The sequence below is a fragment of the Coenobita brevimanus genome, chromosome 93 (genome assembly GCF_032717465.1).
Source record: "Coenobita brevimanus isolate Jiangsu-jjx chromosome 93, ASM3271746v2, whole genome shotgun sequence".
In the NCBI taxonomy this organism is placed as follows: domain Eukaryota; kingdom Metazoa; phylum Arthropoda; class Malacostraca; order Decapoda; family Coenobitidae; genus Coenobita; species Coenobita brevimanus.
In genome coordinates, this window is record NC_137046.1 from 42313558 (window position 1) to 42341259 (window position 27702).

A 27702-nucleotide genomic window follows, 5' to 3' on the forward strand; every position below is an offset into this window, starting at 1 on the left:
AATAATAATTATTATTTTATTATTATTATTATTATTATTATTATTTATCTACGTCGTTCATATTCTGCACGAGGTTTTCGTTTCACACACACACACACACACACACACACACACACACACACACACACACACACACACACACACACACATTAACCTCCAGATTACGGTCACAAAATCGGATAGAGACCTTCACCAAAGATGCCTGAAGCTGATAAGTTCCACTATTCCTTTAACTCTTAACCCCTCCTGACCTCCTGACCTGACCTCGGCTGCAGTCACAAACTTATTATCATCCCCTTGTCATACTGAAGATTTGTTTTTGGAGGAAGTACAAGGAAAGAAGAGTGCAGTGTTTTCCCTTGTCTCTTGTTATTCATGTAAACACAAAGGCTGGTAACTGACACGCAATGGCTCGTAGCGGTAAGTACATTTGTGAATTTCCCCCCTGACCTGACTCCGTTGCCCTGAGATGACCTGGGGTGCGTGAGACGAGGAGGGACGGTGTGAGATTAGATGGGGTGAGACAGGGAATGGTGAGGTCATACGGTGTCCATGTTAAATATGTTCGTGTCGTGAGAGTTGGGCTCGGTTTTTTGGTACCTGCCGTATGGAGGCACAAATTTCAATGATGGTGATAACGGTAGTGATTGTGATGGTGATGGTGATGAAAATGGTGATGGTGATGATGTTGGTGATGGTGAAAATGATGATGATGATCGTCGTGGTCGTCTCTATGTCCCTCTGTCTTCCTGTATGTATGTACAGTATAAGTCTGTCCTTATGTCAGTCTGTCCGCAGTCTGTCCGTCCGTATGTCTGTCTTTGTCTGTCTGTTTCGGTTACATCATAACCCTTTTCAGAATCCCCCCTACAGGATGTGGCCGTGACACAAGAATCTCCAGGCTGCTCTGTTCGCACACATCTCTTGCTTTCTTTACCACACTGTCTTAGTAAGACTGACTCTCTCACTTGTAAACAGTTCAACTCTAGTGATGATGATGATGATGATGTTCAAGGAATCTGAATTGGCTTGAGTGAGGCCATGGTTCGTAGTTACCCAGTCAAGCCCCATACTACACAGCTCAGATCTTGGCCAGATTGGTTACGTGAAGATCGTGATCCAACATTTAAGTGCATGTGAGAAAGCTACTGCCAGGAATTAAATAAATAAATAAATAAAGCGCAATACTTGGGATGTTATGCTTAGTAGGACTTCTTTTTCTTTCGGTATGGGATGAGTCGTAACATATTTCACTTAATTTTACTGTCGGTAAAATATGTGGTATCATCAGCAATCAGTACCTGGTAGCTGTAGTCTTAATTGGAAATGTAGTTATCTGTAACTAACAAAGGCAGTTGGATGCAGGAAAAAATAATTTGACTAGGTTAATGAGGATTTTTTAATAGTCATCCATCACCCACTTTTAAGGTTTTTAGTGGCTCGGTGATACAGTAATCGACTCACAGTTGGGTATGCCGTGTGCGTAGAGTTTGAAACCAAAGCCATGGTGGGCATAAAAGTACTTTATGTGATTATTTTATGTTCATACCACATATAAATATATACAGACTGAAACACAAAACACATCTGATACAGCACTTCGATTTTCATATGCATTATTCTCACTAGATACCCCTACTCCATACTTACATGACTAAACATGGGGAGGCGTTAATTCTGGATATTACCATCCCTCCGAGGAGAAGATTTGGTTCTGCAGTGGACTGCAGATGGATTGTAAAAGTTGCATACAAGCTGCCTGCTGTCAGTGTTAATGTCACTCTGCCTTATCCAGATACCTTTGAATCCTGAGTTTTTGTACTGCCTCATTCATTTAAATACTGAAAAATTAGAAACCTTAAGTAGCTGGGGCATGAGCAGCAACCTTCACCTACTTCTCAGTAATCTAGGTTAGTGTCACTGCCTTGTCCAAACACCGAAGGAACTTAAATGCCTGTCACAATGGGGTACTCAGCTTAACTCCCCCCCCCCCTCCCCATGCCCTCGCCCCTCCTTCCTATCTCCCCCGCCTCATTGCCACCTGAGGCACGTCCCAGACCACCTCCTGTGTACTGTCCGTGTCCGTGGCTGTGGTTGACGTGGCAGGCGCAGTGGGTCGGATGCTAATTGGGGTCGGTGTGGTGGCCGCCCCTGTGAGACCGTGACACCTCCCTCGGCCATTGTGTGTCAGATGTTCAAGAACCCACACCGCTGCACTTGACACTTTCTCCCACCTCAGGAATGTGCCTGTGTGTGTGTCTCGAACGTCAGCTGTATATGTGTGTCTTGGTTGTCTGGAATGTCTGAGGTTTTAGGTGTACAATATGTGTGTTTTTGGTGCTCAGGTATGTGTGTTGTGATGGACACGTATGTATTGTAGTGCTCAGGTATATGTATGTTTTGGTACACAGGTCTTGAATTGGGTAGAGGAGGAGGTTCTGCTACACTGACTACACTAATCTAGAGTATATAGGAAACAATGATCACGAATTAAGCCATCCAAAACAGCTAGATCACTCCTGTTGATTATTTTGCCCTACGACAACACAACAGACATCTTATTGTACAAAACCGGAGTCCAAATTAACACATTAACTTATAACTGTTCCCTCGTACCTAAGATATGATTTTGCTCAAAGAACAAGATGCATGGTTTGGTTCTGCGTTCATTCCTTTGTCCTTGCTACATAAACATACCGTAATTGAGAGTATTAATCGTTTGTGAATTCTCTCGTAATTAAGATTTGTTTTAGCAGGAAGAACAAGAGACATGGGAAATACTACACCACACTACACTTTCCTTTCCTTGTTCCTCCTTTAGAGGATATAGCTATGACAGGGAATTGATCGTAACTCTTTCTGTGAATCAACGTCTAGTTCAGTGATTCAGAAGGCAGGCTCCTCACCCTTCCAGAGTAACCTGCATAATGGGATAAAAAACGCAGCTGGCAAATAAGGCATAACTCCTCACCGCGACCACACTGAATCCACGGCTATCATTGTTTGGCCAGGTTCTTGTAAGGCTGAGGGGAGTGTTTGAGCAAGCTTCATGGGTGCAAAAGTTAGGAGTTGGGGCAGGAGTTAGTGTGTTTTGATTGAAATATTACCCTTTTTTTAAATGTAGACACAGGATTAAGTTGACACATTATTTTAAGGTTTCACTTGTATTTTTCAACTTTCTTTCACATACACTAGCGTCTCTTAACCTTTTCCAACTTCAGCACTCCCTGTAGTAAGGTCTCACAGTCCAGCATCCCCTTACATCTAGATACTGGGACTACTACAGTTGCTGCACTACTACAGGGATAAAGTAAAGTGAAGTGAAGTTTGTTCTTGTTAGTTTATTTTATACAGTACATCCTCCAAAAATAAAACATCAAAGATGCCAATACTAAGCAAAAGCACTAAGAACAAAACAATAATGCAGCATTATCCAGCACTCCCTAAAATCGATTTCCGCACCCCAGGTTAAGAAACGCTGATAGACCATGTGAACGTAGTGTAGGTGGGGTTTTACGGTGAACAGAGGTGAGCAGAATTTGCTTCATATAACTGGTGTTTTGTATTCGGTATGTAGTTACAAGATTTACTTACCTCAGTGTGTAAGAATCATTATCATCTGTTCCTTCGTTATATGTGATGATGATGCATTTGGAACAAGCGGTGGAGTTAAGGGAAAATGATGTAAATTAAGCTTTCATTTTCAGTTGGGTAAAAGACGTGTTTTGTCTTTGAATTTTGAGATTTATTCACAACTGTTCTCATCGCCAATGTTAGGATTTGCAATGGGATATTGCGGTAAATTGAGGTGATGGAAAGTGATATATGTTGCCTTCTTTGCCTGTGTCGTAATACGCCATGCTTGTTATAGCAATGCGAACTTTTCACTTTCTTGTAGTTGGAGAAGACTTTGAAGTGAACCTTTACAGCACTCCAACCATTAATCCAAGATCACCACTTTTCATGTCGCTTCACCCCCAACCACAGTTTCAGTTCATGTCATTTCTTTGTCATTCACGCCCATTTCTTTACCTTCAAACACTTGCATTTTTGGAGAATGTGTTGAAATAATTCTTAGCTACATTCAGACTACTAATCCTACAGTACCCAATTTCGCATGGTGTACTTTCCGGTCTCAGCTTCACCGGCCAGCCCATCCCACTCATTCCTTTGCTCACCACACGCCCTTCTTGAACCCCTTTTGATAGTTTCATGGTGCGACGCAGGTTACGTGGTCGGCGAATGCTCTTATTTGGTGTGCACAGACACATGATGAGAGCCCTGCCCTGTTTTGATATATATGTATTGGGCTGTTGCGTTTGTTTTATCTGAATGTAATGAAGTTGAGTGTTATGGGAAAATCAAACTGAGAGGAGTTGGTATAAATATTGCTTCGTCTTTGGCATATACTGTAAACATAAGATTGACTTGCCCTGTTGTTTTAAGATATTTTTGTTTTACTTCTTTTGCGTATGTGAAGGTATTGCCGTTGGGTCTTACGGTAAATAGAGATGAAGAGAATTTTGCCCCTGGGGGAAAGTAGCGGCATTGTTCTGTTTGCCGAATTAAAAATCGTAATGAAAATATGATGGTGTGTATGAGAGAGCGGTTAAGGTGAGATGGGAAGGGAAAGTTGGTGAGAAAGGAAGGAAATATCTACGGTTCAGAGAGAGAAAAGTGCCATAAAGCAAACATTCCTGGCTGTACCTAACCAAACCTAACTTATTTTCACCTAACTAAACCTAACCAAATCTTATGCATGATCAAGTTTGTATATTAGTTTATTACTAATTTAGGTTTGCACTCAGTCATCACTACCACGACGTTTATCCTTTTGGCCACCACCTTCCGAGTTACTCACTTTAGGACAGATCTCTCGGCGTGAAATGGTAAGCGACTGTCCCTGTTAACTCCTTCACAAACAAGCGGTCCACCTAAAGTTTAATAAATTTGTCTGATAGTAACACGAATAAAGTAAAGTGTCGTCGTACTGGAAAAAAAAAATGTTAATGGAGACCCGACGCCAGAATATGGAGGGCGTAACTTCTGTCCAATGACTAACTATCTTTGTATCTATTGCCAGACGCCTCAGTCCCATAAGGGGTGGCCACAGACAAAACACCTCCATGTCGCCCTGTCCCCCACAATCTCTGCCTGATGGAGTTGCAGTGAATAGGGGAAGGTGTGACCCATTTTCGTTGGGCATTTTGTTGATAGGTAGCCAAGCTTTGTGTTTTCTATTTTCATGTGTCCGAATTCTGCTCACCTCATTCAGAATAGAGATAGACTGGATGCAGATTGTTGGTGATGGAGAAACACCTTTCCTGAAACCATGAATGCAGTGAAACGTATTTTTTGCAGCTTAGGAAAGGCTGCCGTTCACACTGGAGGCTTTAAGGGTCATTCTGACCTATAGATGCAGTCTCAGCTGGTCAGAACATCTCAAGCTCAAAATTTTGCAACAGATAATCAAAAATTTTAGTCCATAAAAAGTTTAATATGAGCGAGTCTGTTAATTCATACGTCATCTTAGAGGAATAAGGTCATTTTCATATGATCACACTTTCATGTGAAAAGATCAAATAATTCTCAGATAATCAGAGTTTAATCTTAGATGTTCAGATAATTTCCAAATAATCAAAATTTTCAGTCTCAGAAGGTCAGTTAATTTCTGAATAAGTAAAGTTTAATCTGGATGAAGCCTTTCCTGGTATTGATTTCGTGGTGGTGGCAAACACTTGGCTTAGATCATCAGGGGGTCAGGTCACAGGAAGCGCCATCAGCCCTCTGACATGAACTGTAAACACATCTACATACCCCTCTCTCTCACTGCTCACCTCTCTCACACCCTCTACTGATTTCTGAATTATACTCGATTTGGCCATTTCCTCCCCTCCGGGAATGTCTGTTATATTGTGTTAGGTGGGTAGGGTTTGGTAGGGCTGGGTAGGATAGGGTCGGGTAGGTATGTTACCGATTATTTATCAGTAACACATATCTTCGTACAGTACAGCGATCATCCTGGGAAGAGGAAACGCAGCGTGCTGTGCTGAAATAGCTTACAGGACGGAAATATACCCGGTCTACCCCTTGCCCACCAAAGACAAGCAAAGCCCTCTAACAGAACTGGATCTTCTTACAAGCGGATCTCTCTAATAGACGTGAATTCATCACCTTCTGATGCAAATGGACTCCTGTAATAGAGGATCCCTCTAATTATGGATCCCTCTCCTTCTAATACAAATGGATCCGTCTGTAATACAAATCTAACTCCTCTGATAGAAGTGGATCCCTCGCTTCCAAGCAAATCCCCCTCTAGTACAAACAGATCCGGCAAGAAGGGGAGCGACCTGAACTGTATTATTGTCCGGCGCCTGGTGCTGGGCTGGCAGTCCTTGCACTTTGACCCCTGCTTTCCGGACCTGACCTGCCCACCACTGACCCCCGATTTCCGTGTACATTAGAGAGGTTTAGGGCATCGTCGTGCTGAGTTTGGAATCAGACCTATTTAGCAGAAATTGTGTGATAGTGTAAGTTGGAGTAAAAGATGGAATAACAACTAACCATTTCACAGGCAAGGTTCTGTTCTGGACATTCCGTGTCTCAATTGCCAGACATGATGCAGGTGACAGTGAGAAACGGACAGCCCAAAACATGACGCAAAGAAACGGGGTGTTCTTATGCCAACTTTAGCCATGACCTGCACGATTGGACAGTGTGTGCCAGAATATACTGTATGTGGTTCCATCCTCACTGTTGCTAGGCCCTTAGGGAAGTCACCTAAAGGCTCAAAAGACGTGCATGATTAAAAGGACTACACAATTTAACCCTTCATAATCAGAGAGGAAGTAAGTAAAAAACAGTTAGTACTGCAAATATAATAACACAACATTAGGGCGGAGTGTCGGTATATACTTGATACTGAGTTATTATTTGGCAAACTGTTAATCAGATCAGGAAATAGCTACGGTACTTTTTTTTTTTTAATCCATTAGAGTTAAATCAGGCTCCCGTCATGCTTAGCCTTTTACCTGCCTGAAGTTTACCTGGACAACAAAGTGGTCTGGCGGTGAACCTAATAAATCCTGTTAAAAAAAGTGTGTGATGTGCGTGGGAAAGTGTTAATTAATCGGAGGCAGTGTAAGGTGAGTTACCACTAATGAGCTGACTGCTTTAACCTCTTCATCCCGGTGATGTAGTTTTGCTTTTCAGTTATTCTACTTTCAGACGATTTGTACTTGACTTGGAAAAGCTCTTTAATGGGGAACGGGTTAAATTAGGCTGTGTTTAACCCTTCATTTCGAAATACCTCGTAAACTGAAAGCAGTGTAAAGAAAAATGGAAAAAAGTCGTTGAGTGGAAGAGGTTAAGCCAGTGCAGGTACATTCAGGCTAATTTAATCTAGATTGCCTCTCGTCGCTGTTATTGGTGAATGAAACAGACATCATTGTAATTCAGGGCCGAGTTGCAGTGGAGGAACTCAAGATATATCGATAATTAAATGGGCAGAAACAGGACACACTCGTAATTCGTGTGGAAATAAAGGATCATCTAGTTGCCCCAGCCTTTTAATGGTGACTGAAACAACTATATGTGTAGTACAGAATCGTCTTGTTGTGATGGAACGAAAGAAACACTGAAAATTAGGTAGGGTTGGTAAGGTGAGGGAACTCTAATCACGGAAGGGTGATAACTCTCCGTCTAATATAACCAAGCAGACGTTAGTGAACCTTGGCGAATTAAATCTCTCTCTCTCTCTCTCTCTCTCTCTCTCTCTCTCTCTCACACACACACACACACACACACACACACACACACACACACACACACACACACACACACACACACACACACACACACTCAAGGTGGTGAAACATTCTAACGGGTCGGAACTCAAGCGCCGGTGGTCGTGGGATTCCGCATCTCAATCTCAAGGGTTTTTTGTCCCCTGTTCCCTGGACAAACAAGAGGATGGTGTAGACAGTGCACCGCTAATTCTCCTCGGCAGCTATTCATAAAGGGTCTTTGCCATTTTCAACGACAAGCATTTCTCCAAAGCAATTAAGTATTAGAAGGAATAATTTTGCTTGGTCGTATTTTTCTCATTGATATTCACTGCTAAATATTTGTTCATAGACGTTGATATATACAATTTTAACATTTCACATTGTTACCCAGTGCTGAATATTTCACCGGTGCAATTAGTTATCAAGAATCATTGTTTTGACGTATTATTCATTTGGATATTCGCTGTCGTTTAATTGTAATGTGTATGGTGGCCGCAGAAGGGAAGACAAGTGCGTAGACAAGCAGCCATGTATACGACCTAGCATCAGGGTGGTTTATGAATACGGCCCCTAGGCTTGTGGTATCGCTTATCATTAAGACAATATATACCTTTGTCATGTTTGTGATTGGCGTTTTTTTTTTTTTTTTTTTTTTTTGCCTTGTCCTCCTGTTGTCCTTCATTAACCAGTCGTCCTCGTTAAGTTTTCTTTGGTGTTTTTGTGTCCTTCAGTCTTCCTTTGTTTCATTCTGGGGTGTTTTGTTCTTTTGAGTTTGTGTGGTGCCTCCCATCCTTCAGTGTTCAGGACTGCGGCAGCTTGGTCTCAGGTCCCTGTACCTCAAATGGGATAATAGAGGAGTGCGTGATATGTTTTATTAACTGATTTTTTTTCTACTACGATAACCTAGCCTAGGGCCCCTACCCCTCACAAAGGATAATACACGTCTAGATGATTAGCGTTGCCTTTCTTCACAGACCCTTAGGTAAAGTACCGGTATAGCCTTGAAAATTTGGCACCAAAGTACCCCCTTTTCGCACCAGCACGCTCCTATTTCCACAGCACAGAAACATTTTTATTTCACCATCTGACTTGAATCTCATCTGCATTATCCTATTTGAAAGACGCGGAAGCATTCCTATTCGCACCAGTACACTTTAATCAATTTTGAACTCTTATTTTCACGACGCTGAAGCACTCTGATTTGCACCGGCACGACACTGAAGCACTTCCTAATGGCACCAACAGTCTCCTATTTGCACTCTCCTCCTTCACGCGACAGCCAAAGTGCTCACTGTGAGAGAAAGCAAAAACCAATACTATTACTCACTGTGCCTTGACAAAAACTTAACTTTCGCTTGTCCCCTCGAGAGAACAGGACCTAGAGAGCCCTTGAACTTCACCCTTTCTCTTGATGGGTCAGGCTGGGAAGGATTTTTAACTCCTTTTTAACATTGGCATCTCACGACAATTTTTATGCATCTTAGTGCAGTCGTTTAATAGTGATGGTGTTATAAACGATCGCCGTTAGAATTCTGACCCTGCCGTACGACGATATTCTGTATCCTTGTGGAGTACCGTACTTTTTTAGTGAGGGGATTTTCCTGTAGCGATGTGGTTCATAAGCAGTGTGATTTAACACGTTCAGTGCGATTTTTAAAAAGTTTATTTTTGGTACTCGACAGTTTTATTTGGCATATATATATATATATATATATATATATATATATATATATATATATATATATATATATATATATATACAGATAGATAGATAGATAGATAGATATAGATATATATATAGATAGATAGATAGATGGATAGATAGATAGATAGATATAGTTATAGATTTATATTTACACACACACACACACACACACACACACACACACACACACACACACACACACACACACACACACACACACACACACACACACCTTGTCCGTGGTGTGGTCTGCCTCGGGTAGACGTTCAAAATAACCCACAAAAGCTACCGAGAATAGCCCAGGTAACCCGACCAGACTAGTCTACGTAAAAAGATAAAAATAGCCCACATGGTGAATAAAAAATAACGCAGATAACCAGTCACCAGTAGTTGACATGAACCGCAATTAAAAAAAAAAAATAAATAAATAAGTGAACCGCTGTGTTAACGTGTCAGTGTGGACAGTAAAGTGGAAAGAGTGAATGCTGGCTTCAGGAAAGTAATTTTGTTGGTCTGCCTATGTGTTATTTTTTTTTTCTCTCTCTCTCTCTCCTTCCATAATCCTGTTTTATTGTTTATTTTACCTTATTTTCGTAACAGAGCTGCCACAGTGACTGAGCCAGTTTGTATCTTTCCTCGCTCTTTCTTTTTCTTTCTCTCCTGCTGAAAGTTTTTGCTGGTTAGAATAGCATTTACTCGTGAGCGCAAGGAAAATGTCTCGATGTTAACCAGAGTTTCTGAATATTAACTTCTTCAGGCAGAGGACGGAGTTCGTATTATCTTTACCATCTAATATTTTGTTCAGATTAGGAGAGGCTTTCCGACCTGGAGGGGACAGCTACAGCCTTCATTAACACCTCCACAATGACGAAGTTCTCTATATAATCATTGTGTGGTAGTAAAATAACAGTGTATTATATGTTTTAATACTGAGTTATTAGCTGCCTTTGTCGATCTTTGTTTCCATAAATCTGGACGAGAGAAGAAATATATAATTATGAATGATGAGTCAAAATTATTAATCAAAGTGAGTTACAGGATGTTGGTACAGTTCGTGACAAATCCTGAGTGAACAGAAATTGGCGCTGACCACTGGGAAAGGAGTGCTGAATGGATAGTGAAGGGTGATGAGTGAAGACAGTACCTGCTGAACGGTGAAGTGCTGAGTCAAGTGATGCAAGTGTTGAGTAAAGCGCGAAAATTGGTGGTGAGTGAACACAAACAGACGTTGAACAAAATAAGTGTCAGGTGCCAACGAAAAAAAAAAATGTAGCTGATTAAAAAAAAAAAAAAAAAAGGCAGCGAGTGAAGAGAAATAGATCCTGAGAAAAATGAGTGGCAGTTGTTGTGTAAAGTGAAATATGCTAAGTATAGCGACTGATAGAAGCTTAGTGAAGAAAATTGATGATGAGCAAAAGCAGACAAAATAGATAGTGAATGAAGTGAGAGACTTTTGGCACTGAATAAAAGTAAGAACGTGAGCTGAATAAAGTGGAAGAATAAGTACTGAGTTAAAATGCATGCTGCGTCAAGTAAGAGATACTGAGAGAAAAGATTCAGACGCTAAATCAAGTGAGAGAGTTAGGTAAAGAATAAGAGAAAAATGCATGTTGAGCAGTAGCAACAGTAGTAGTAGAGCAACCTCGATCCGTGTGGCCAAACGGCCCAGTCAACCGCAGGCAAGTATTTTCCCCTACGGGGCTGTTCCGTGCAGTGAGCCGATGTATCCCTGCGGCAGACAGCGTCTCGTCACAGCGAGGCTTGGGAATGAGTTCCTGAATGAACGTCACATTTGCACCCTCCACGTGTTTAACAAGGGCACCATAGTAGGCTTCACATACTGTAGCTCCTTATTTGGTTATATGGGTATCATTCAGCGTTATAAATTGTTTCGTGGGTTACAGGAAACAAACAGACAAAAAAAGCTGAGTTAAGTGCGAGTCAGGTCCCCCTCTCAGACTCTCCAATTGACCTCGAGACCCTACGAGTTGACCCCGGGTAAGGCGACCCACCTGGGGAACCGAAAAAGAGAGAGATAGAGAGAGCCAATCATATATCTGTGTTTGCCGTTCCCATCCTTACAGGCCTTTGTGGTAAATCGCTGTTTTCAAATCACACAGAACTGAACAAACACTGGGGAGAGGCGGGGTGCATTGCGGGAGAGAAAGCAAGGAGGAATCGCCTGTTCAGTGTTCCCACGATCCCCGACGTTGTGGCCGCTGTGTGGGTTGGTTTCCTCTTGCCCAAATCCGGTAGCAATTGTTATCACTTGCAAGGATCTTGGGGTGAAAAGAGCGGAAGGTTTGTTTAGCGGTGTGATCCTGACTCCTCCCCTTCCCCTTCCTTCCCCCACCTCTTTCCCCCTCCCCCAAACGTCTGTTTCCCCCCCCACCACACACCCACCACCATATCGTACTCTCTCCCTCTGCCACACCCACTCTCACATCTCCTCCACACTTCCTGTCTCTTAGCTGCTTACGTCTTCCTCTTACCCACATCGCCTCAATACACGCACATGCACACGCATACATGCACACACACGCGCACGCACGCACAAACACAAACACACACATACACACAAATGCACACACACATACACCAGTAAACTCCATCCTTTTAAAACGCACACACACACACACACACACACACACACACACACACACACACACACACACACACACACACACACACACACACACACACACACACACACACACACACACACACACACACACACACACACACACACACACACATACACCATACTCGTTAGCCACACATATCGTCCATCACTTCAACACATCACTCCCCACACACCCATGCACCATATCACCCCCCACACTCACACCCACACACTCTGTCCTTCACCTATATGTCAATCGTGGCGCTCATACAGTACTGTGGGTCATATTTTAGACGTCCATTGTTCGTCTCTCTCCTTGTCTTTAGGTATTTTTTGTTTTTTATGCTGTGACTTTTCCTTCTATCCATCTCCAAGCGTATGCATTTTATGTCTGTTGTTCGACACTACATCCTGTGAGGGAGGACCTTTATAAACGGATATTCAAACATTTCTTGTTCCTACTCATGAACGAGTTATTTCTCTGTTCCTACTGAGTCACTGTACATGTACGCCAAGCTGTTAATGCATAATGTAGTACTGTGCTATTTCTTTGCCTTTAGTCCATCGACATTATGACCTTTTTTAGATATGGGAGCAGCTCTTGGAGCGGCCCGGTCAGTCAGTCACATAGTGAGTATTTTCACCCGCAAAATACTTTACTAGCTTCGTTTTAGTGAATCCCCATATCCTTCTGCATCTGGACTCGTTTGTATTCTGATCTCTGTGTTTAGTGTCTCACATCGTTTTGCGGTAGTTGTTACTTAGGCATGTGCGTATTTTCATGTGTTTCCATATGTATATCCCCATAACTTGTCTTATTAGATGCTTGGCCAAAATTCTATCCCACTTCCCTTTTCACTTCCCTTTCTTCTGGTCCCCGCTTTCCTTTCTTTCCCTTCCTCTGTTTCACCACTCCCTCTTCCCGGTCTTGCTACTTGACTGTACCCTAACTGCTGTGCGAAACTCCACTTCATGCTGTGGCCCTTCCATGCAGTGCAGGGATTACCAATGTCTGTAAACTGCGTCCTGTATAATTCTGCGATTCAAGCCAAAGACTAATTTGAGGCGACCAGTTCTGAGGTACTTGTTGTTTAGTATGGGAGCAGGTAAGAAACTAAGACGGGAAAGTTTCGGATATTGAACAACGGAAGTAAATCTGATACCGAATGGGCAGAGGCAACTAGTGACTGAAGCATGAGAGATTACGAACTGAAAAGCATTAAATATTTAGACATATGAAATGGGAGTACAGGAATACATAAGGGAGGAGTAAATAGAAAATTGAAAAGCGAAAGTACTTGCACTTGGAAGTAACTCGTAACTGAAGCATGAGTATGGAAGAATGACGAGTTGAAGGAACTGGGAAACTGGAATGCAAATCTAGGAAAATAAAATGACAGAGATAATCTAGATGGGAAATTGAGACACATAAGGAACAGGAAACGGAAACAACTCGAGCTTAGAGCGTTCATACATATAAGTAACTAGGAAGTGAAGAGAGAACTGATATGCCGAATTGACGAGGAAATTCAGGCAAAGGAAACTGAAAAACAGAAACTGAATATGAGACGGGGAGGCTGAAAGCGACTGGGCTAAGGTCCATGCTTGAGGGTACCAAACTCTGAGAATGCTGTATTTATCGAGCTTTGATGCAGTGTATCCCAAGTAAAAGCAAAAATTTCACTGAGAAGACTTTTGCTTTGTCTTTCTATCGAAACATCCATCCATCGAAGCATCCATCCTTCCATCTTTCTGTCTTTGTCTGTCAGTAAACATCAGTATTTGTTATCGGAAAAATGTATGTCTAACTGTCGGTATACCTGTTTCTCTGTCTCTGTTTCAGTCATTCCGTCCATCAGTTCATCCATCTATCTCTTACCGTTCTCTTCCTTCCCTTCTTCATTTTTTGCCTTCTCTTTTAAGCTTCTTTGCCATATTTTTTTCTTTTGTCCCTTACATTTCCCTCTTCTCTTTTCCTGTCTCTCCCCATCAGGTTACTTCCTACTTTCTATCACGGCAACCCCAGCAGCCTCTCTCTCTTCTCTCTCTCCTCTCTCTTCCCACGCCGATGCCCACTCTGTTTAAGGGCACGGTTATGTTCAGGTATTTAAAACCCTTTGGGGGTGAGGAATGAGAAAGTGGCGTTATCATTTTTTGCTGTGGTTTGTTTGCCTAGGTCACGTATCGCACGGAAGGTGATGGAGAGAAAGAGAGAGGTGTAGAGGTGACGGATGCCGTTGATAGAAAGGTGTGTTGGTGACGGATATTTGTGAGACAAAGAATTGTGTCAGTGATGAATGTTGGTGAAGGAAAGGTGTGTGGGGGTGATGGGTGACAGTGAAAGAAATGTATGTTGGCGAAGGAAAAGTGTGTTGGTGATAGATGGTGATGAGGCAAAAAAAGGTGTGTTGGTGATGGATGTTGGCTAGGCAAAGAAATGTATGATGGTAATGGATGTTGGTGAAGTAAAGGTATGTTGGTGATAGATGTTCGTGAAGGATAGGTGTGTTGGTGATTGATGGTGACGGAGAGAGATGTAGTGATGATGGATGATGGTGAGACAAAGAAAAGGATGTTTGTGGGCGATGTTGGCCGAGGAAAACTGTATTGCTGATTGATGTTGAAGGAAAGGTATATTGGCGATGGATGTTTGAGAGAAAGAAAGATATCTCAGTGATTGCAAGTGGTGAGGGAAAAGGGTGTGTGTGTTGGTGATGAAGGAAAGGTGTGTTGGTGAAAGATATCAGAAAAAGAAAGTCGTGTTGGGAATTGAGGATGATGAATTATTATTATTATTTTTTTTAGTGATAGAAGATGGCAAAGAACGTGTATGAATGTGTGAAAAGAAATTGGTGAAAAAGGCCCTGTGTTGGTGACGGACGGTGGAGAAGATGGTGTGTTGGTTAAGGATGCTGGTGAGAAAAAGGTGTGTTAGTGGCTGACACAGGTGAGAAAATTAAAAGGAAAAAAAAATGAAGCTATACTAGTGGTAGAATTTAATGAAAAATGAAGCTTCAGAACCTGGGAGAACAGGTGTAATGATGATGGAGGATGGAGAAAGAGGGTGTGTTGATGAGAGGGGTTAGCGAAGGAAGACGTTTTGTTGGGGATAAGAGTTGATGTAGTGCTGAAAGATGCATTAGTGAGAGAAAATGCATTGATGAGAGAATATGCGTTGATAAAAGAGGTGTTGTGAAAGATGATGTTGATGAAAGATGATGTCAGTGAAAGATGATGTCGATGAAAGTTGATGTGTTGATGACAAAGATGTCAATGAAGGAAGATATGTTGATGAAAAAATATGTCGATGAAAGTATGGGCCAATAGAATATGATGTGTTGATGGAAGATGATAGTGAAAATAGTTGTATTGGAGGAAGGAGATCGATTGATGAAAGATGATGATGATGAATGCATAATTATGTTGGTGAAAGAAGTACTGACGAAAACAGAAGTATTGGGGAAAGCACTTGTGTCGATGAAAGCAGCTGGGGAAAGAAGAAGCGTCGGTGAAAGCAGTTAGTGAAAGAACAGGTGTCAGGTGTCAGTGAAATCAGATAGCGAAGGAAGTGTCAGACAGAGGTTGATCTTTTAATGACCTCGACGTGTCATTAATGCCTGCCGGATACTGGGCGAATGATCATATATTTAATTAGTGAGCAATTAACCCCATGTAACCCGACCTGGGAATGGAGGGGGGGGAGGGGGATGGAGTGGAGGGAGAGGGGGACGGAGTGGAGCAGAGGGAGAGGGGGAGGAGGGGAGAGTGGAGGGAGAGGGAGGGGGGTTAGAATGGAGAGAGTGGAGGAGGGGTGAAGTGAAAGGAGGGGGGAGGGGTAAAAAGTAGGGAGGGAATGGGGGATGGTCGGTGGAAGGGGTATGGGTGGTAGGGTTGAGGGGAGAGGATAGAGTGAGGGAAGTGAGGGAGGGAAAGGAGGGGTGTAGCACTTCACCCCTTCTTAGCAACAAGAAAACACTTCCATCATTATTCCATTAACCACATTATTTCGGTGATGTGTTTTCTATTTTATTCATGCAATTTCCAGACAGTTTCACTCAACTTACGAAGGACCTTTAGCAGTGAAGGGGTTACTGAAGGCAGTCACCTGACACCTCATTTACCCAAAGTCTCTTAAGCTGAATAAAAATCGTCTGGTAGTAAAAAGAATGTAGACCTACTAAAGAAAAATGTCCTCGGATTGAAGGGACTAAGACAACCAATGAGATACGGTAATGTACTTCTTTTTTCTTGTGTTTTCCGTGGCTAACTTCAGGACATTTTATTCACTTAATAGGTTGTTCGGGCTAGAGAAGTTGTCAACAGGCACCAGTCGCCGTGTTAATACCAGTGAATCTTTCATGTTATGGTATTGTCACCGCCACATGATTATGCTCACCTTGGGAGAGCCCACGTACTGAAGGGATGAACTCATTCACTGTGAGGGGTCGCTCCAAAGATAAATAAATCATCTTGCCGTAGAAAGAAGAAAAAGATGTCATTGTACGGAAGTGGTTAATGAATTAGGCTAGGTGATAATTTTTTTACGAGATAGTTCCTTCAAGCTGAGTCGTTCAGCTGTACGAGATAGTCCCTTCAAGCTGAGGTTCAACTGTACGAGATAGTCCTTTCAACCTGAATCGTTCAACTGCACAAGATAGTCCCTTCAAGCTGAATCGTTCAACTGTACGAGATAGTCCCTTCAAGCTGAATCGTTCAACTGTAGTAAGAACAAGATTAAAACTCGTCATCGTACTGAATGAGTTAATAGCAAGAAATCTTTTAATCGGTAATTATGCTATTAGTCCCATGCCTTCCTTCCAGATGAGTGATTATGATGCAATTAAGGCCAGACTCCCATGACCCCAAGGTAACCGCGTGGAGGCTGAATTCATGACAGGCTGTGATGTCAGACAGGATAGTCAGAACGTTGCGTGGGTTGTTGTTGTTCTGTTTTTGTAGCCCCATGATCATCTGGACGTGAGCCCAGTGGACTGCAGGTTGACGTTGCCTTACTTCAGCAGTTGTCTCCTCTTCTCTGGGCATAGAGAGGGAGCTGAAGGAGATTTATATATCGGTGCCATTACAGGATTGCGTCCCTTACTAGCAACTCTGCTGAGCCTGTTCTTATCCAGCTAACGCCAGACGATTTTATTCAGCTTAGATTGTCTTATTAGCCTGATAAGAGTTGAAAGTGTCACCAGTAACCCTCTCATAGTCGAAATAACTCCTGCAATCTACACCAGTTTACTCCAGACTGCTTTATTCAGCAAGCAGCTGGCCACTGCTTCCATAAAAATCTGGATTAAGTAGCCAAGACCATGGCCTCTACGCTCCTGATGGGGGAAATAATGGTGTGAACGATGATGAAGATTGTGATATTTGAGAAAAATCGTACTCTATTACTTATTTACATCATTATACTTTCCATCAGTGTCATCACGTCTGTCATATAGTATCTTTATCGCACTTGACCATACCTCTCTGTCATCACCATTCCCCACCACACCTCAAACACACCGACCACATCTCCATCTCCGTAATACGCCTACACCGCACCTCTTTTTTGTTCATCACACCCACATCATTTCCATTCCCTCTTCCATATTGCCACTATACCGTCAACACACTTAACAGCATCATAATCACTACATACTGTCTTTCCTCTAACACACCTACCACATCCTCCTTCCTCCGCTACACCAGCGCTTAACTGCACCTCTTTCCTGTCCATCACATCTTCGTTTTTTCTTACCTACATTCACTGTGCCGTTAACACACGTACATCATACCATCATCAACCATTTTACACAACACTAATATGCCTATCATATCTTTGTTTTTTCATTACACCTGCACACACCTCTTTTGTATCCACAACACCTGTTACACCCCACTTTTTCCTCCCTACCGCTTCTGTACCTGTACACCTACACGACATAATCACCACTTTGTCCTACCATTATTGGTATTGGAGAGGGACGCCTTCCCATGGTGGCGTCGGCATAACCAGACGGCTCTGCTGCCTGGTTATACAAATGTCTCTCCTGCCCCACTATCCTCTTCAGGAAGGATGTTGAACTGCAAGAGAAGGTAACTTCAGCCTGCAGTCCGCCGAGTTCACGTTCAGATGAGATGAACCTTGGATTACAATAAACAGCAACTACAACAATTCTACCACTGTCACACCTGCACGGACATTACCATTCCATATCACACCTTTACTATCTGCCCCACACCTTCACCTTACCTGCACTAACATCACCCTTTCCCATCTCTGTCATCACTATTTCCCGTTACACGTTCAGTCTCCGCACCACACATTCACCACACCTCAACTGATATCAACCATTCCCAGCTTATCACTACCCTGGTTTAACTGACATCACCACCACACATATGCCACAAAATGTTGAACAGTCGTTTGAAGAACTTATGTTCGTCAAGAAAGGTACATTATATATTTCGATATAGCAAGATCAAACTGCTGCAGTGTCCTGAAACGGCTTACAAATCATTGCAAGACTAAGCCAAATCTTGTCATCAGACAGATGGACTATCATCACACATTCTCTTGACTTTTCCAATCCCAGCAATTTCCAACTCATACCAAAATTGCGTATATGCTGTAGATATTCAGTAACCAGTCATATAACCTAACCAAACTCCTGCCATTCATTCGTTCATTCATATTCATAACTTTACTCACGTGTGTACACTGCAGCCGGTCTCATAACCGCTCCAGGCTGCCGGTGCTCTGACAGTCACTGAGTGGCAGGTGTTGAAAGACTGATCACACCATACCATTGCAAGTCAGGCTATTCCACTTACCTGTAAGTAAATGAGAATAATAAACAAAGTGCTGTTAATGTGTTGCATGCATTGTTATTATTACTACTAGTACTTATTATTATTATTATTATTATTATTATTATTATTATTAGATGTGTGAGGAACTACGCTGCCCAGTTCAATGGGCATACTGTTTGAGCGTTTCGTTTCTCTTTAATTATGGATCGTACCTTATTCTGTCTTCTAGGTGAGAATTAGGTTTGGCATGATTTATTATGATTATGATTATTATTATTATTATTATTGTTATTATTAATCATAACCATTCACCCTGATCATTTTTGCACATATCATCGTAACTGTACCAGAAGTTTTTAAGAGAAGAGGTCGCGTCCAACAGAGCAATGCATCACTCGACTCCGGGCCAGCATGAGACAGCGAAATACCCGCAGTCGGTTCCCACATGACTGAAGGCCCGTGAAGTGGTTGCTGTTTATTTGGCACTTCATTACCTGGCCTCGGACGCGACACTTCCTTGACACTTCCTTAATGACATGGAGAAAGGAGGAAGGAAAGTTGAACGGACGAAAGGAGTAGAGAGGATGAAATAGAGTTGAAACTGGATGGAAGAAAGTTGAAGTGAAGAAAAGTTGAAAGGACGAAGGAAAGTTGGTGATGAAAAGCTGAAAGGATGAAGGAGAGTTAAAATGAATGGAAGTAAAAGTGATGGAAAGTTGAAAGGAAGTAAATTTAAAGTGAAGGAAAGTTGAAAGGACGAAGGAAAGTTTGAAGGACGAAGGAAAGTTTAAAGGACGAAAGAGAGTTGGCAGGACAAGGGAAAGTTGAAAAGACGGAGGGAAGTTGACGATGCAGAAAAAAAGGTGAAAAAAGAAGGAATGGTGAAAGGACGAATGATATGACAGAAATATGTTGAAAGATGATTACGTTTGGAGAAAAAACGAAAGAAGACACAAGAAGAGGAACAAAAGAAATCCAAGAAGATGTTGAAAGAGTATGTGAGAAAAGGACAATAGAGGGTCGAGAGGACTTAATGTTGAAACACAAAATAAAGAAAGAAAAAAAGGGTAGAAACTGAGAGGAGACGAAGCAAGTTGAGGGGACAGGGAGGCAGAATTAAGGAAAGACGAGAAAGATGAGAATAAACAACAATAAATTAATGAACAGGAGAGAGAGAGAGAGAGAGAGAGAGAGAGAGAGAGAGAGAGAGAGAGAGAGAGAGAGAGAGAGAGAGAGAGAGAGAGAGAGAGTTAAAAGGTGTGTGCTGAGAGTAAGAGAAGACGAGTTTTGGGAAAATCAACCAAAACTGCCAAAGAAAAATAAGGAAAGGAAAAAACAACCCCTTCTCGACGCTGACGTATTACATTATTTTGTTCTTGCTGCATCTACTCTATTTCATTCACCATAGGAAGGACTTCTGTATCAAAAGATTTATGTAATACACCTCTAGTTCGAAAGAGCCACCCATAAACTTAATATACCGGAATAATTGTCCGGAGATAGCTCGAATAACACACACACACACACACACACACACACACACACACACACACACACACACACACACACACACACACACACACACACACACACACACACATTACGTTGTCGTCGTTGGGATGTTATCAAGGGGGAAAATTTGATTAAAGAAAGAGGAAAGCCACAATAAGAAAAGTTTATAAAATCAAAGTAAAATATAAGAAACAGGAAAAGGACGAGAAAAAGTTAAAAGGGAAAGACAGTAACTGGCAAAGATCTCGCTCCTCAATGCCAAGTGAGGGGGAGCATTGGCCACAGAAAGGAGTGTTTTCGTCTGGTTTCGCCCAAAATTTTATTCAATGTAGATAATTCGTACGCAATGACCACCTTCAGCTCGAGGATGTCATAATATAGCTCTTGCTGTTACCTTAAGATTTGTTATAATTGGGAGAGCATCCTGGTAGCGGTTCATGAAGGCCGCATCTAAACTCTTCACCCCGACAATTCTCCCCTGAACCGAATAAAATCGTGTGAAGGTAAAAAGAATAACAATTGTGGCCATTTATGCTGAAGGAGTTGAAGTAGAAGATATCCTTAAAACCCAGTCATTGCGGCGGTTGAACTAAACTGATATACTCTTGCTACCGACAGACAATTTTATACAGAGATCATTCCTGTGCAGCTGGACTTAGAATTTATCGTCGATGATCAGAGTTCTGTCACCCAGTTTTTTGCACTAAGATATTAAGGTTAGCAGTGTTCGAAATTGTAGGGTGAATTTTATGGCTGTCATTGTCATCATCATTGTCATCATCCATCATCCGCCTCTCTGCCATCCGTCTGTCATCAATCCACCGTTGTTAGTGGTGTGATAGGTCTTGAAGCCAGGATCATTCTCACTATCCCCTCGCTCCATTTAGACGCTCACATGGCCTTTCAGTTCATCACGCCCTTTCCACACCGCACCCTGTCCCGTTATCGTGCCCCCCCCCTCTCTCTCTCTCTCTCTCTCTTTATCAGTTCACACGGTTCATCGGTATGCACTGCCTCACCTCCCTCTTCCTCTCTCACATTAACTCTCACTGTCCTCTCCCCATGCCCACTCTCACTCACTGTTTCTTTCTCCGTCCCTCTGTCCACCACATTCACTTTCACGTTTTCATTTTCTTCCCTGTTCCCTCTTCCGTCTTTCTAGTGGAACCTCTTTCCCTTTTTCTTCCCCTCTTCTACAAGACCCACGGACATGTCATAAAAACACCCGTACTAATACCATCACCCTAGTTCTGAATGAGAGAGCCAAAGCATGTACTTAATATTTACTCAGAGCATTAGTACCCAAGCGATGACATGGAAAGGCGTGTGTTGCACTTTTGTGCCTCAGGGAGCGGCCCGCCGTGGTCTTTGCCTGGAGTTGGAATCATTAAAACACACACACACACACACACACACACACACACACACACACACACACACACACACACACACACACACACACACACACACACACACACACACACACGAAGTGGGTGGTTACTGTCCCCCTTGAGCAAGGGGACGTGTGTGCGTGTGTGAAGGTCACAGCCTTGCCCTTAGATCGGACTATATGAGCTCTCAGCTCCCTTCCGGGAGGGTAAAAGCTGACGATCACGACCATCAAGTGATCCTGACCGACCTGGTGAATTACACACACACACCTCATTCTGACAAATTCTCTCTCTCTCTCTCTCTCTCTCTCTCTCTCTCTCTCTCTCTCTCTCTCTCTCTCTCTCTCTCTCTCTCACATACATACTGGCTACTTCTCCCACTCAGTCTTTACACTTCTCTCCTCCATCCCTTTTCACCTGTCTCTCACTAACTTACCGTCTTCCGTTTCTTTCTCCTCTCTTACCCTTACTCTCGTTTCTTCCCATCTCTCACCTTTACTCCCTCTTCCCTTCCCTTCTTTCATCCTTACTCTCTTTCCTTTCCCTCTTCCCTTCCCTTCTTTCATCCTTACTCTCTTTCCTTTCCTTCTTTCACCCTTACTTTCTCTTTCCCTCCTTTCTCTCACCCTTACTCACATTCCTTCTCCTCTCTCACCTTTACTCTCACTTTCCTTCCCCTCTTACACCTGTAATTTCTCACTCCTTCCCGTCTTTTACCCACACTCACTATCTTTCCCATATCTTACATTTACTCTCGTTTTCATTCTCCTCTCCATTTCTCTCTCACTTTCCGCTCTCACACTTCCTCTCCCTCTCGGTCAGTTCCCACAGTTCATCAGTATGCACCGCTTCGCCCCCCTCAGGCTGGGAACAGGTTAGACCCAGCACTTTTTTTTTTCTTTCCCCTGAAGGAGTGATGACTTTTCTGGCCTGTCTGTCAAGGGGGTGTGAGGTGGGGGAAATTTTTAAATCTGGTGTGTCTAAATCGCAATGGATAAAAAATTGACGAATGGAATGGAAGTGGGATGAATTACTGATTCGAAATTGGATGCAAGAAGACAAATTTGTGCTCAAGGGAAGTGGGAGGAGGAGGAGGAGGAGGAAGGGAATTATGTTGGTGGTTTATCCATCTCGAAACTGGACGAGAAGGTGAATTTGATGCTCTTCTCTTTTTTTTTATAGGAGTTCACATTGAAATTGACTTCAAAATAATGACTTTGGTTGTTAGATGATGAAAACGGAAGAAAAATTATATCGCGAAATCTGCATCGAATGGAGGAGTATCTTGACGAACTGAAGCTCGATAAGTATTGAAGGGTGCTGTCAGAGTTTCCCTTTAGTCGTGAAGCTACGCGAAGCCGTTTTATTTTTATTTCGGGACACAGTTCAACATCATCATCATCATCATCGTCATCGTTACCCTTACCACCATTATCACCACTATCGTCATCGTTGTCATCACTTTCTCCCATACGCATACGATGGGCTCAAGCTTTTTAGTACTACTGAAGTACAACATAAGGTAATATGGTAGTGTGCAAGATATACTGATGACCTGTTCCGGCAGCGTTCAGCAAAGATTAATTAAAGTACAAAACAAGATAAAAAGTGGAATTACTCGTGTAGCCTACCCAGTAATCAGAAGCCATGCGAATTTCGAAATGATGTGTTAATCATTTGTGTGTGCGGGATTTCCGTCGTCTGAATAAAAACGTACGACGATAACGGCTCGCCAGTTGTTGTTGTTGTTTAACCCGGTTTGTGGTTCTATCGTTGAAACTGTTAAATCCATCATATATGTCTTAGGAGTTTCTTTAACGTCACCAGAATAAGACAGAAAACACGTCCTTCAGAAATACTTGTAGTTCTTTGCATGGAAGCCCAAATGCGAATATCTGAATAGCTTTTGTTAAAGATTACTAGGGGTGACCAAAGCTAATAAATAAGGTACTTTTGTGCAATACTGTTAAGTTATGCCCAGCTCGGTATCGTTGACTCTGGAAATTTTTAGTTAGTTTTAAAACTTTTTCTTTTAAATATTTCCGGAAAATCCCCAGGAGTTTCCAGATTGTGTGTCTGCCAATTTATCAGAGATCTTGACGTAACACGGATGAAAAAATGCGTAGCCTGGAGTCTACAAACAAAGGCGGAGATGGTGGAGAACTTTGCATGCCATAGGACGATGGCGAGCCCGACACCCACTTAAGATGAGGGCCCTTCACGTCCACATGTGTGAGGACCAGTGGCAGGTTTGGTATTGGAGAGAGAGAGAGAGAGAGAGAGAGAGAGAGAGAGAGAGAGAGAGAGAGAGAGAGAGAGAGAGATGTGTGTGAGGCTGCAGGTTGTCATTATGGATATAAATCATGAGTAACAGCCCAGGGGATATATCAGCGTAAGTAGAGTCAGACAGAAGACATGAATCATAAGCGGATGGGGGTGTGGCCATGTGATGATTGATTTCTGTTTTCCTCTGTCTGGTCTGCGGATCTTGTTCACTACATGTTGAGGATTGGTTGTTGTTGTTGTTGATGATGATGATGATACTGTTGGTGATGAGAGGTAAACAGAGAAAGGTCTGATCCAGGACATTACGATTGCCTAACAGATTTGTTGACTTCAGAATGCAAAGAAAATCATTGAAATTATTTAAACAGAACAGAGCGAAACTCACCCGGTAATAATCCACTCAACGTTTCAGCTGTTAGAATTGCTAGTTTTTACATCATTTCCAACAGCAGTCTTTTATATATCCACCCATACACAAGCTCAACAAAATCCGTCAAGTTACAGCTATAAAGTTAGTCAGGTTACCCACGTTTCTGATACATAGACTCACCAACATCTTCTTTAAACACTGCATCGTCATCTGTGTCATCCATCACTCCGAACTTCATCACCATCGTAACTGCCTTCCCTTACATAATCACTGTCCCCCCCCCTTCTCACATACACACCTTATTCGTCACTGTCACTGTTTATCATTGTCACAACACACATCCTCCTCACCATACATGGATCCCTACCAAATACACACATCCATATAGCCCTTACCACACCCACAGTACCTCACCACATTCATGCCACGCTCACCACACACTTATTCCTCCACATCACACTTACTACCCCTACCATTCATTACGTGCTGTGATTAGTAGTTTTTTTTTTCACCCGACGGAACTAGACCTTGCATACAACTTGAAAATAGACTCGCGTTTGCATTGAATTAGATGAGCCATAATTATCAGGTAAGAATGAGTCTCCTTTGTTACTAGTCAGATCGACCCTACAGTCTGATTATACTCAGACTTCCCCACACAGCATTGCCATACCCACTGCCAACACCCCACCCCCACCACCCGCAACCACACCCATTGCCAACATCTCGCCCCACACTACCCACTACCAAACCCACTACCAGCACCCTTTCCCCACCGCTCAACAGTACATCTACTAGTCCCGTTCTACCCCTACCACCCACTACTCCCATCCCCCACCACCCACTACCACACCCCACGACTCTCAAACTAGTTAATCAGTTAATCACGCCCTCACTCCCCCCAGGGAGATATAGATGTGCTGTTGGTCACGAAGGCTTTATGCAGACCTCATATGGAGCGCCCTAAGACCCATATGGGAGGGGGGGACGTGAAGTGTGTCGCACCGTTATGGCGTGATGGAATTATGGAGTGTGAGGAAGATGTCGTGGTGGGTCTTCCTTTGTATACTATTATTACCCCACCATCGCCATCTGCAGTAGTACTTGGTGTTGGAAAAGCCTCTGTGTGGGAGGAGACGGGAGGTTTGATGGTGTAATGTGAGTTTATCTGATGAGGTTTGATGATGTGTACTGTAACGTGTGTGGTGTGGTAGTGAGCGAGGTGTAACAGTGTGATATGAAGTGAGGCGGTGTAAGATGTGACCGTGTGTGTGTGTGGGTGTGGGTGTGGGTGTGTTTTGCAAGCGTGTGATGCAACTTTTTTGGTGGCGTGGTGTGGTAGTGTGTTGGTGTGGTTATACTGTCCGTGTGGTATGGCTGTGTAAGGAGAGTTTGAAGTGTAGTGTGTATATACTGCCCATTGTCTCAACATTCTCACCATTTAGATCGTCATTGACCATTCCATTATAGGCTAAATACCGCACTCACTTTTCACTATGCTTTAGGCGTTAATTGAAAATTGTGTACATGGAAGGCTATTGGTGCGTGCGATTCCTCCTCCTCCTCCTGCTCCTCCTCCTTCTTCCTCTTCTTTCTCCTCCTCCTCCTGCTCCTCCTCCTCCTGCCCCTTCTCCTCCTCCTCCTCCCCCCTCCTTTTCCTCCTCCTCCTTCCCCCTGGTTTTCTTCCTCCACCAATTCCTCTCCTTTTCCTCTTCCGCTCCTTTTCCTCCTCTTCCTATTCCCCTCCCTTTCCTCCTCATCCTTTTCGTCTCCTTTTCCTCTTCTTCATCTTCCCCTCCTTCTCTTCCTCCTCCTCCTTCTCCCTATAGTCATCTTAATCGTCTTCATCATCTTGAAAGGATTCTGAAACAGGCAAAATAAAACTCGATGACAGGAGACTTGCCCGAGTACCAGTGAAGTGGGCCATTATTCAGTCACTCGTCATTTTTAGTATTTCCATTTTCACTGAGTACGTCTTCTGTTCTTATCAGGTATTTCTGCATCTTCTCATTCTCAAGTATTTTGCCTTATTTTCTTTCGAATACATGTTTTACTGTTACTTAGTCTATTCTGCACGGTCTTTCTGCTTTTTATCGCCCACCTACCAAGGCGATAATGTAATCGCCTGCATCTGTGTTTGTCTGTGTGTCTAGTTGTTACCAAAATATCAAAAAATCAAGTGAGCAAATGTTATCCAAACTTGTGGGCAGTATCCCGGGATATCTGGCTTGTCGGGTAATAATTTTGGCGAAGCTGCGATGATATGCCTCCGATTGTCAGAGGATTACTGATCTAGTACGAGAGTGAAACGCAGCGGGCGAAATCTTAAGACTTTTCGCCCGATTTTGCTGTCACCTGCCAAGCTTCTGTGTGTGTGTGTGTGTGTGTGTGTGTGTGTGTGTGTGTGTGTGTGTGTGTGTGTGTGTGTGTGTGTGTGTGTGTGTGTGTGTGTGTGTGTGTGTGTGTGTGTGCATGTGTGTGTGTGTGTGTATGTGTGTGTGTGTTTGTGTGTGTGTGTGTGTTTTGGACTGTTTAGATTTTGGCGAAGCTACGATTATATTCCTCTGATTGCCAGAGGATTACTACCGGGTAATCAAGTTTTTCAGGGATGGAGGGCGATATGGATGCGTGGGCAGATCCTTTGGTTTTTGTTTTTACGTGCATTTTCTGCTCTTTCGCAACTTGTCCTCGATTTTTGCAGGACTAAATAAGTAACTAGATGAAACTAGTCAAGAAAAGGAACAAGTAAAAAATTAACTCCTTCAGTTGGATGACGTATATTTCACTCATTTCAGGCTGTTTCCGGACAATTCATTCAGCTTCGGAATGATATCTGGGAGTGATGGGATTAAAGCAGGCGAATTCCAGCCTCTACAGTTCGAAAAGTTTATCTTTAGGTGAATGTAAATCGTCTGTAAGTGGTAAGAATTAAGTGCGAAATGAACGTGACCACCTTGAAGGAGTTAGCAGTTTGGATTCTTAGTGGCTCCTAAGCCTGGAACACATACTGCCCTCTATCTCCGGGTGGAACATACTGAGTCAGTATTTGGAGAAAGCAAAGGAATGAGAAAAAATGGACGAGAGAGAGAGAGCGAGAGAAAGAACGTTTTACACACACACACACACACACACACACACCTATATATATATATATATATATATATATATATATATATATATATATATATATATATATATATATATATATATATACCGTATAT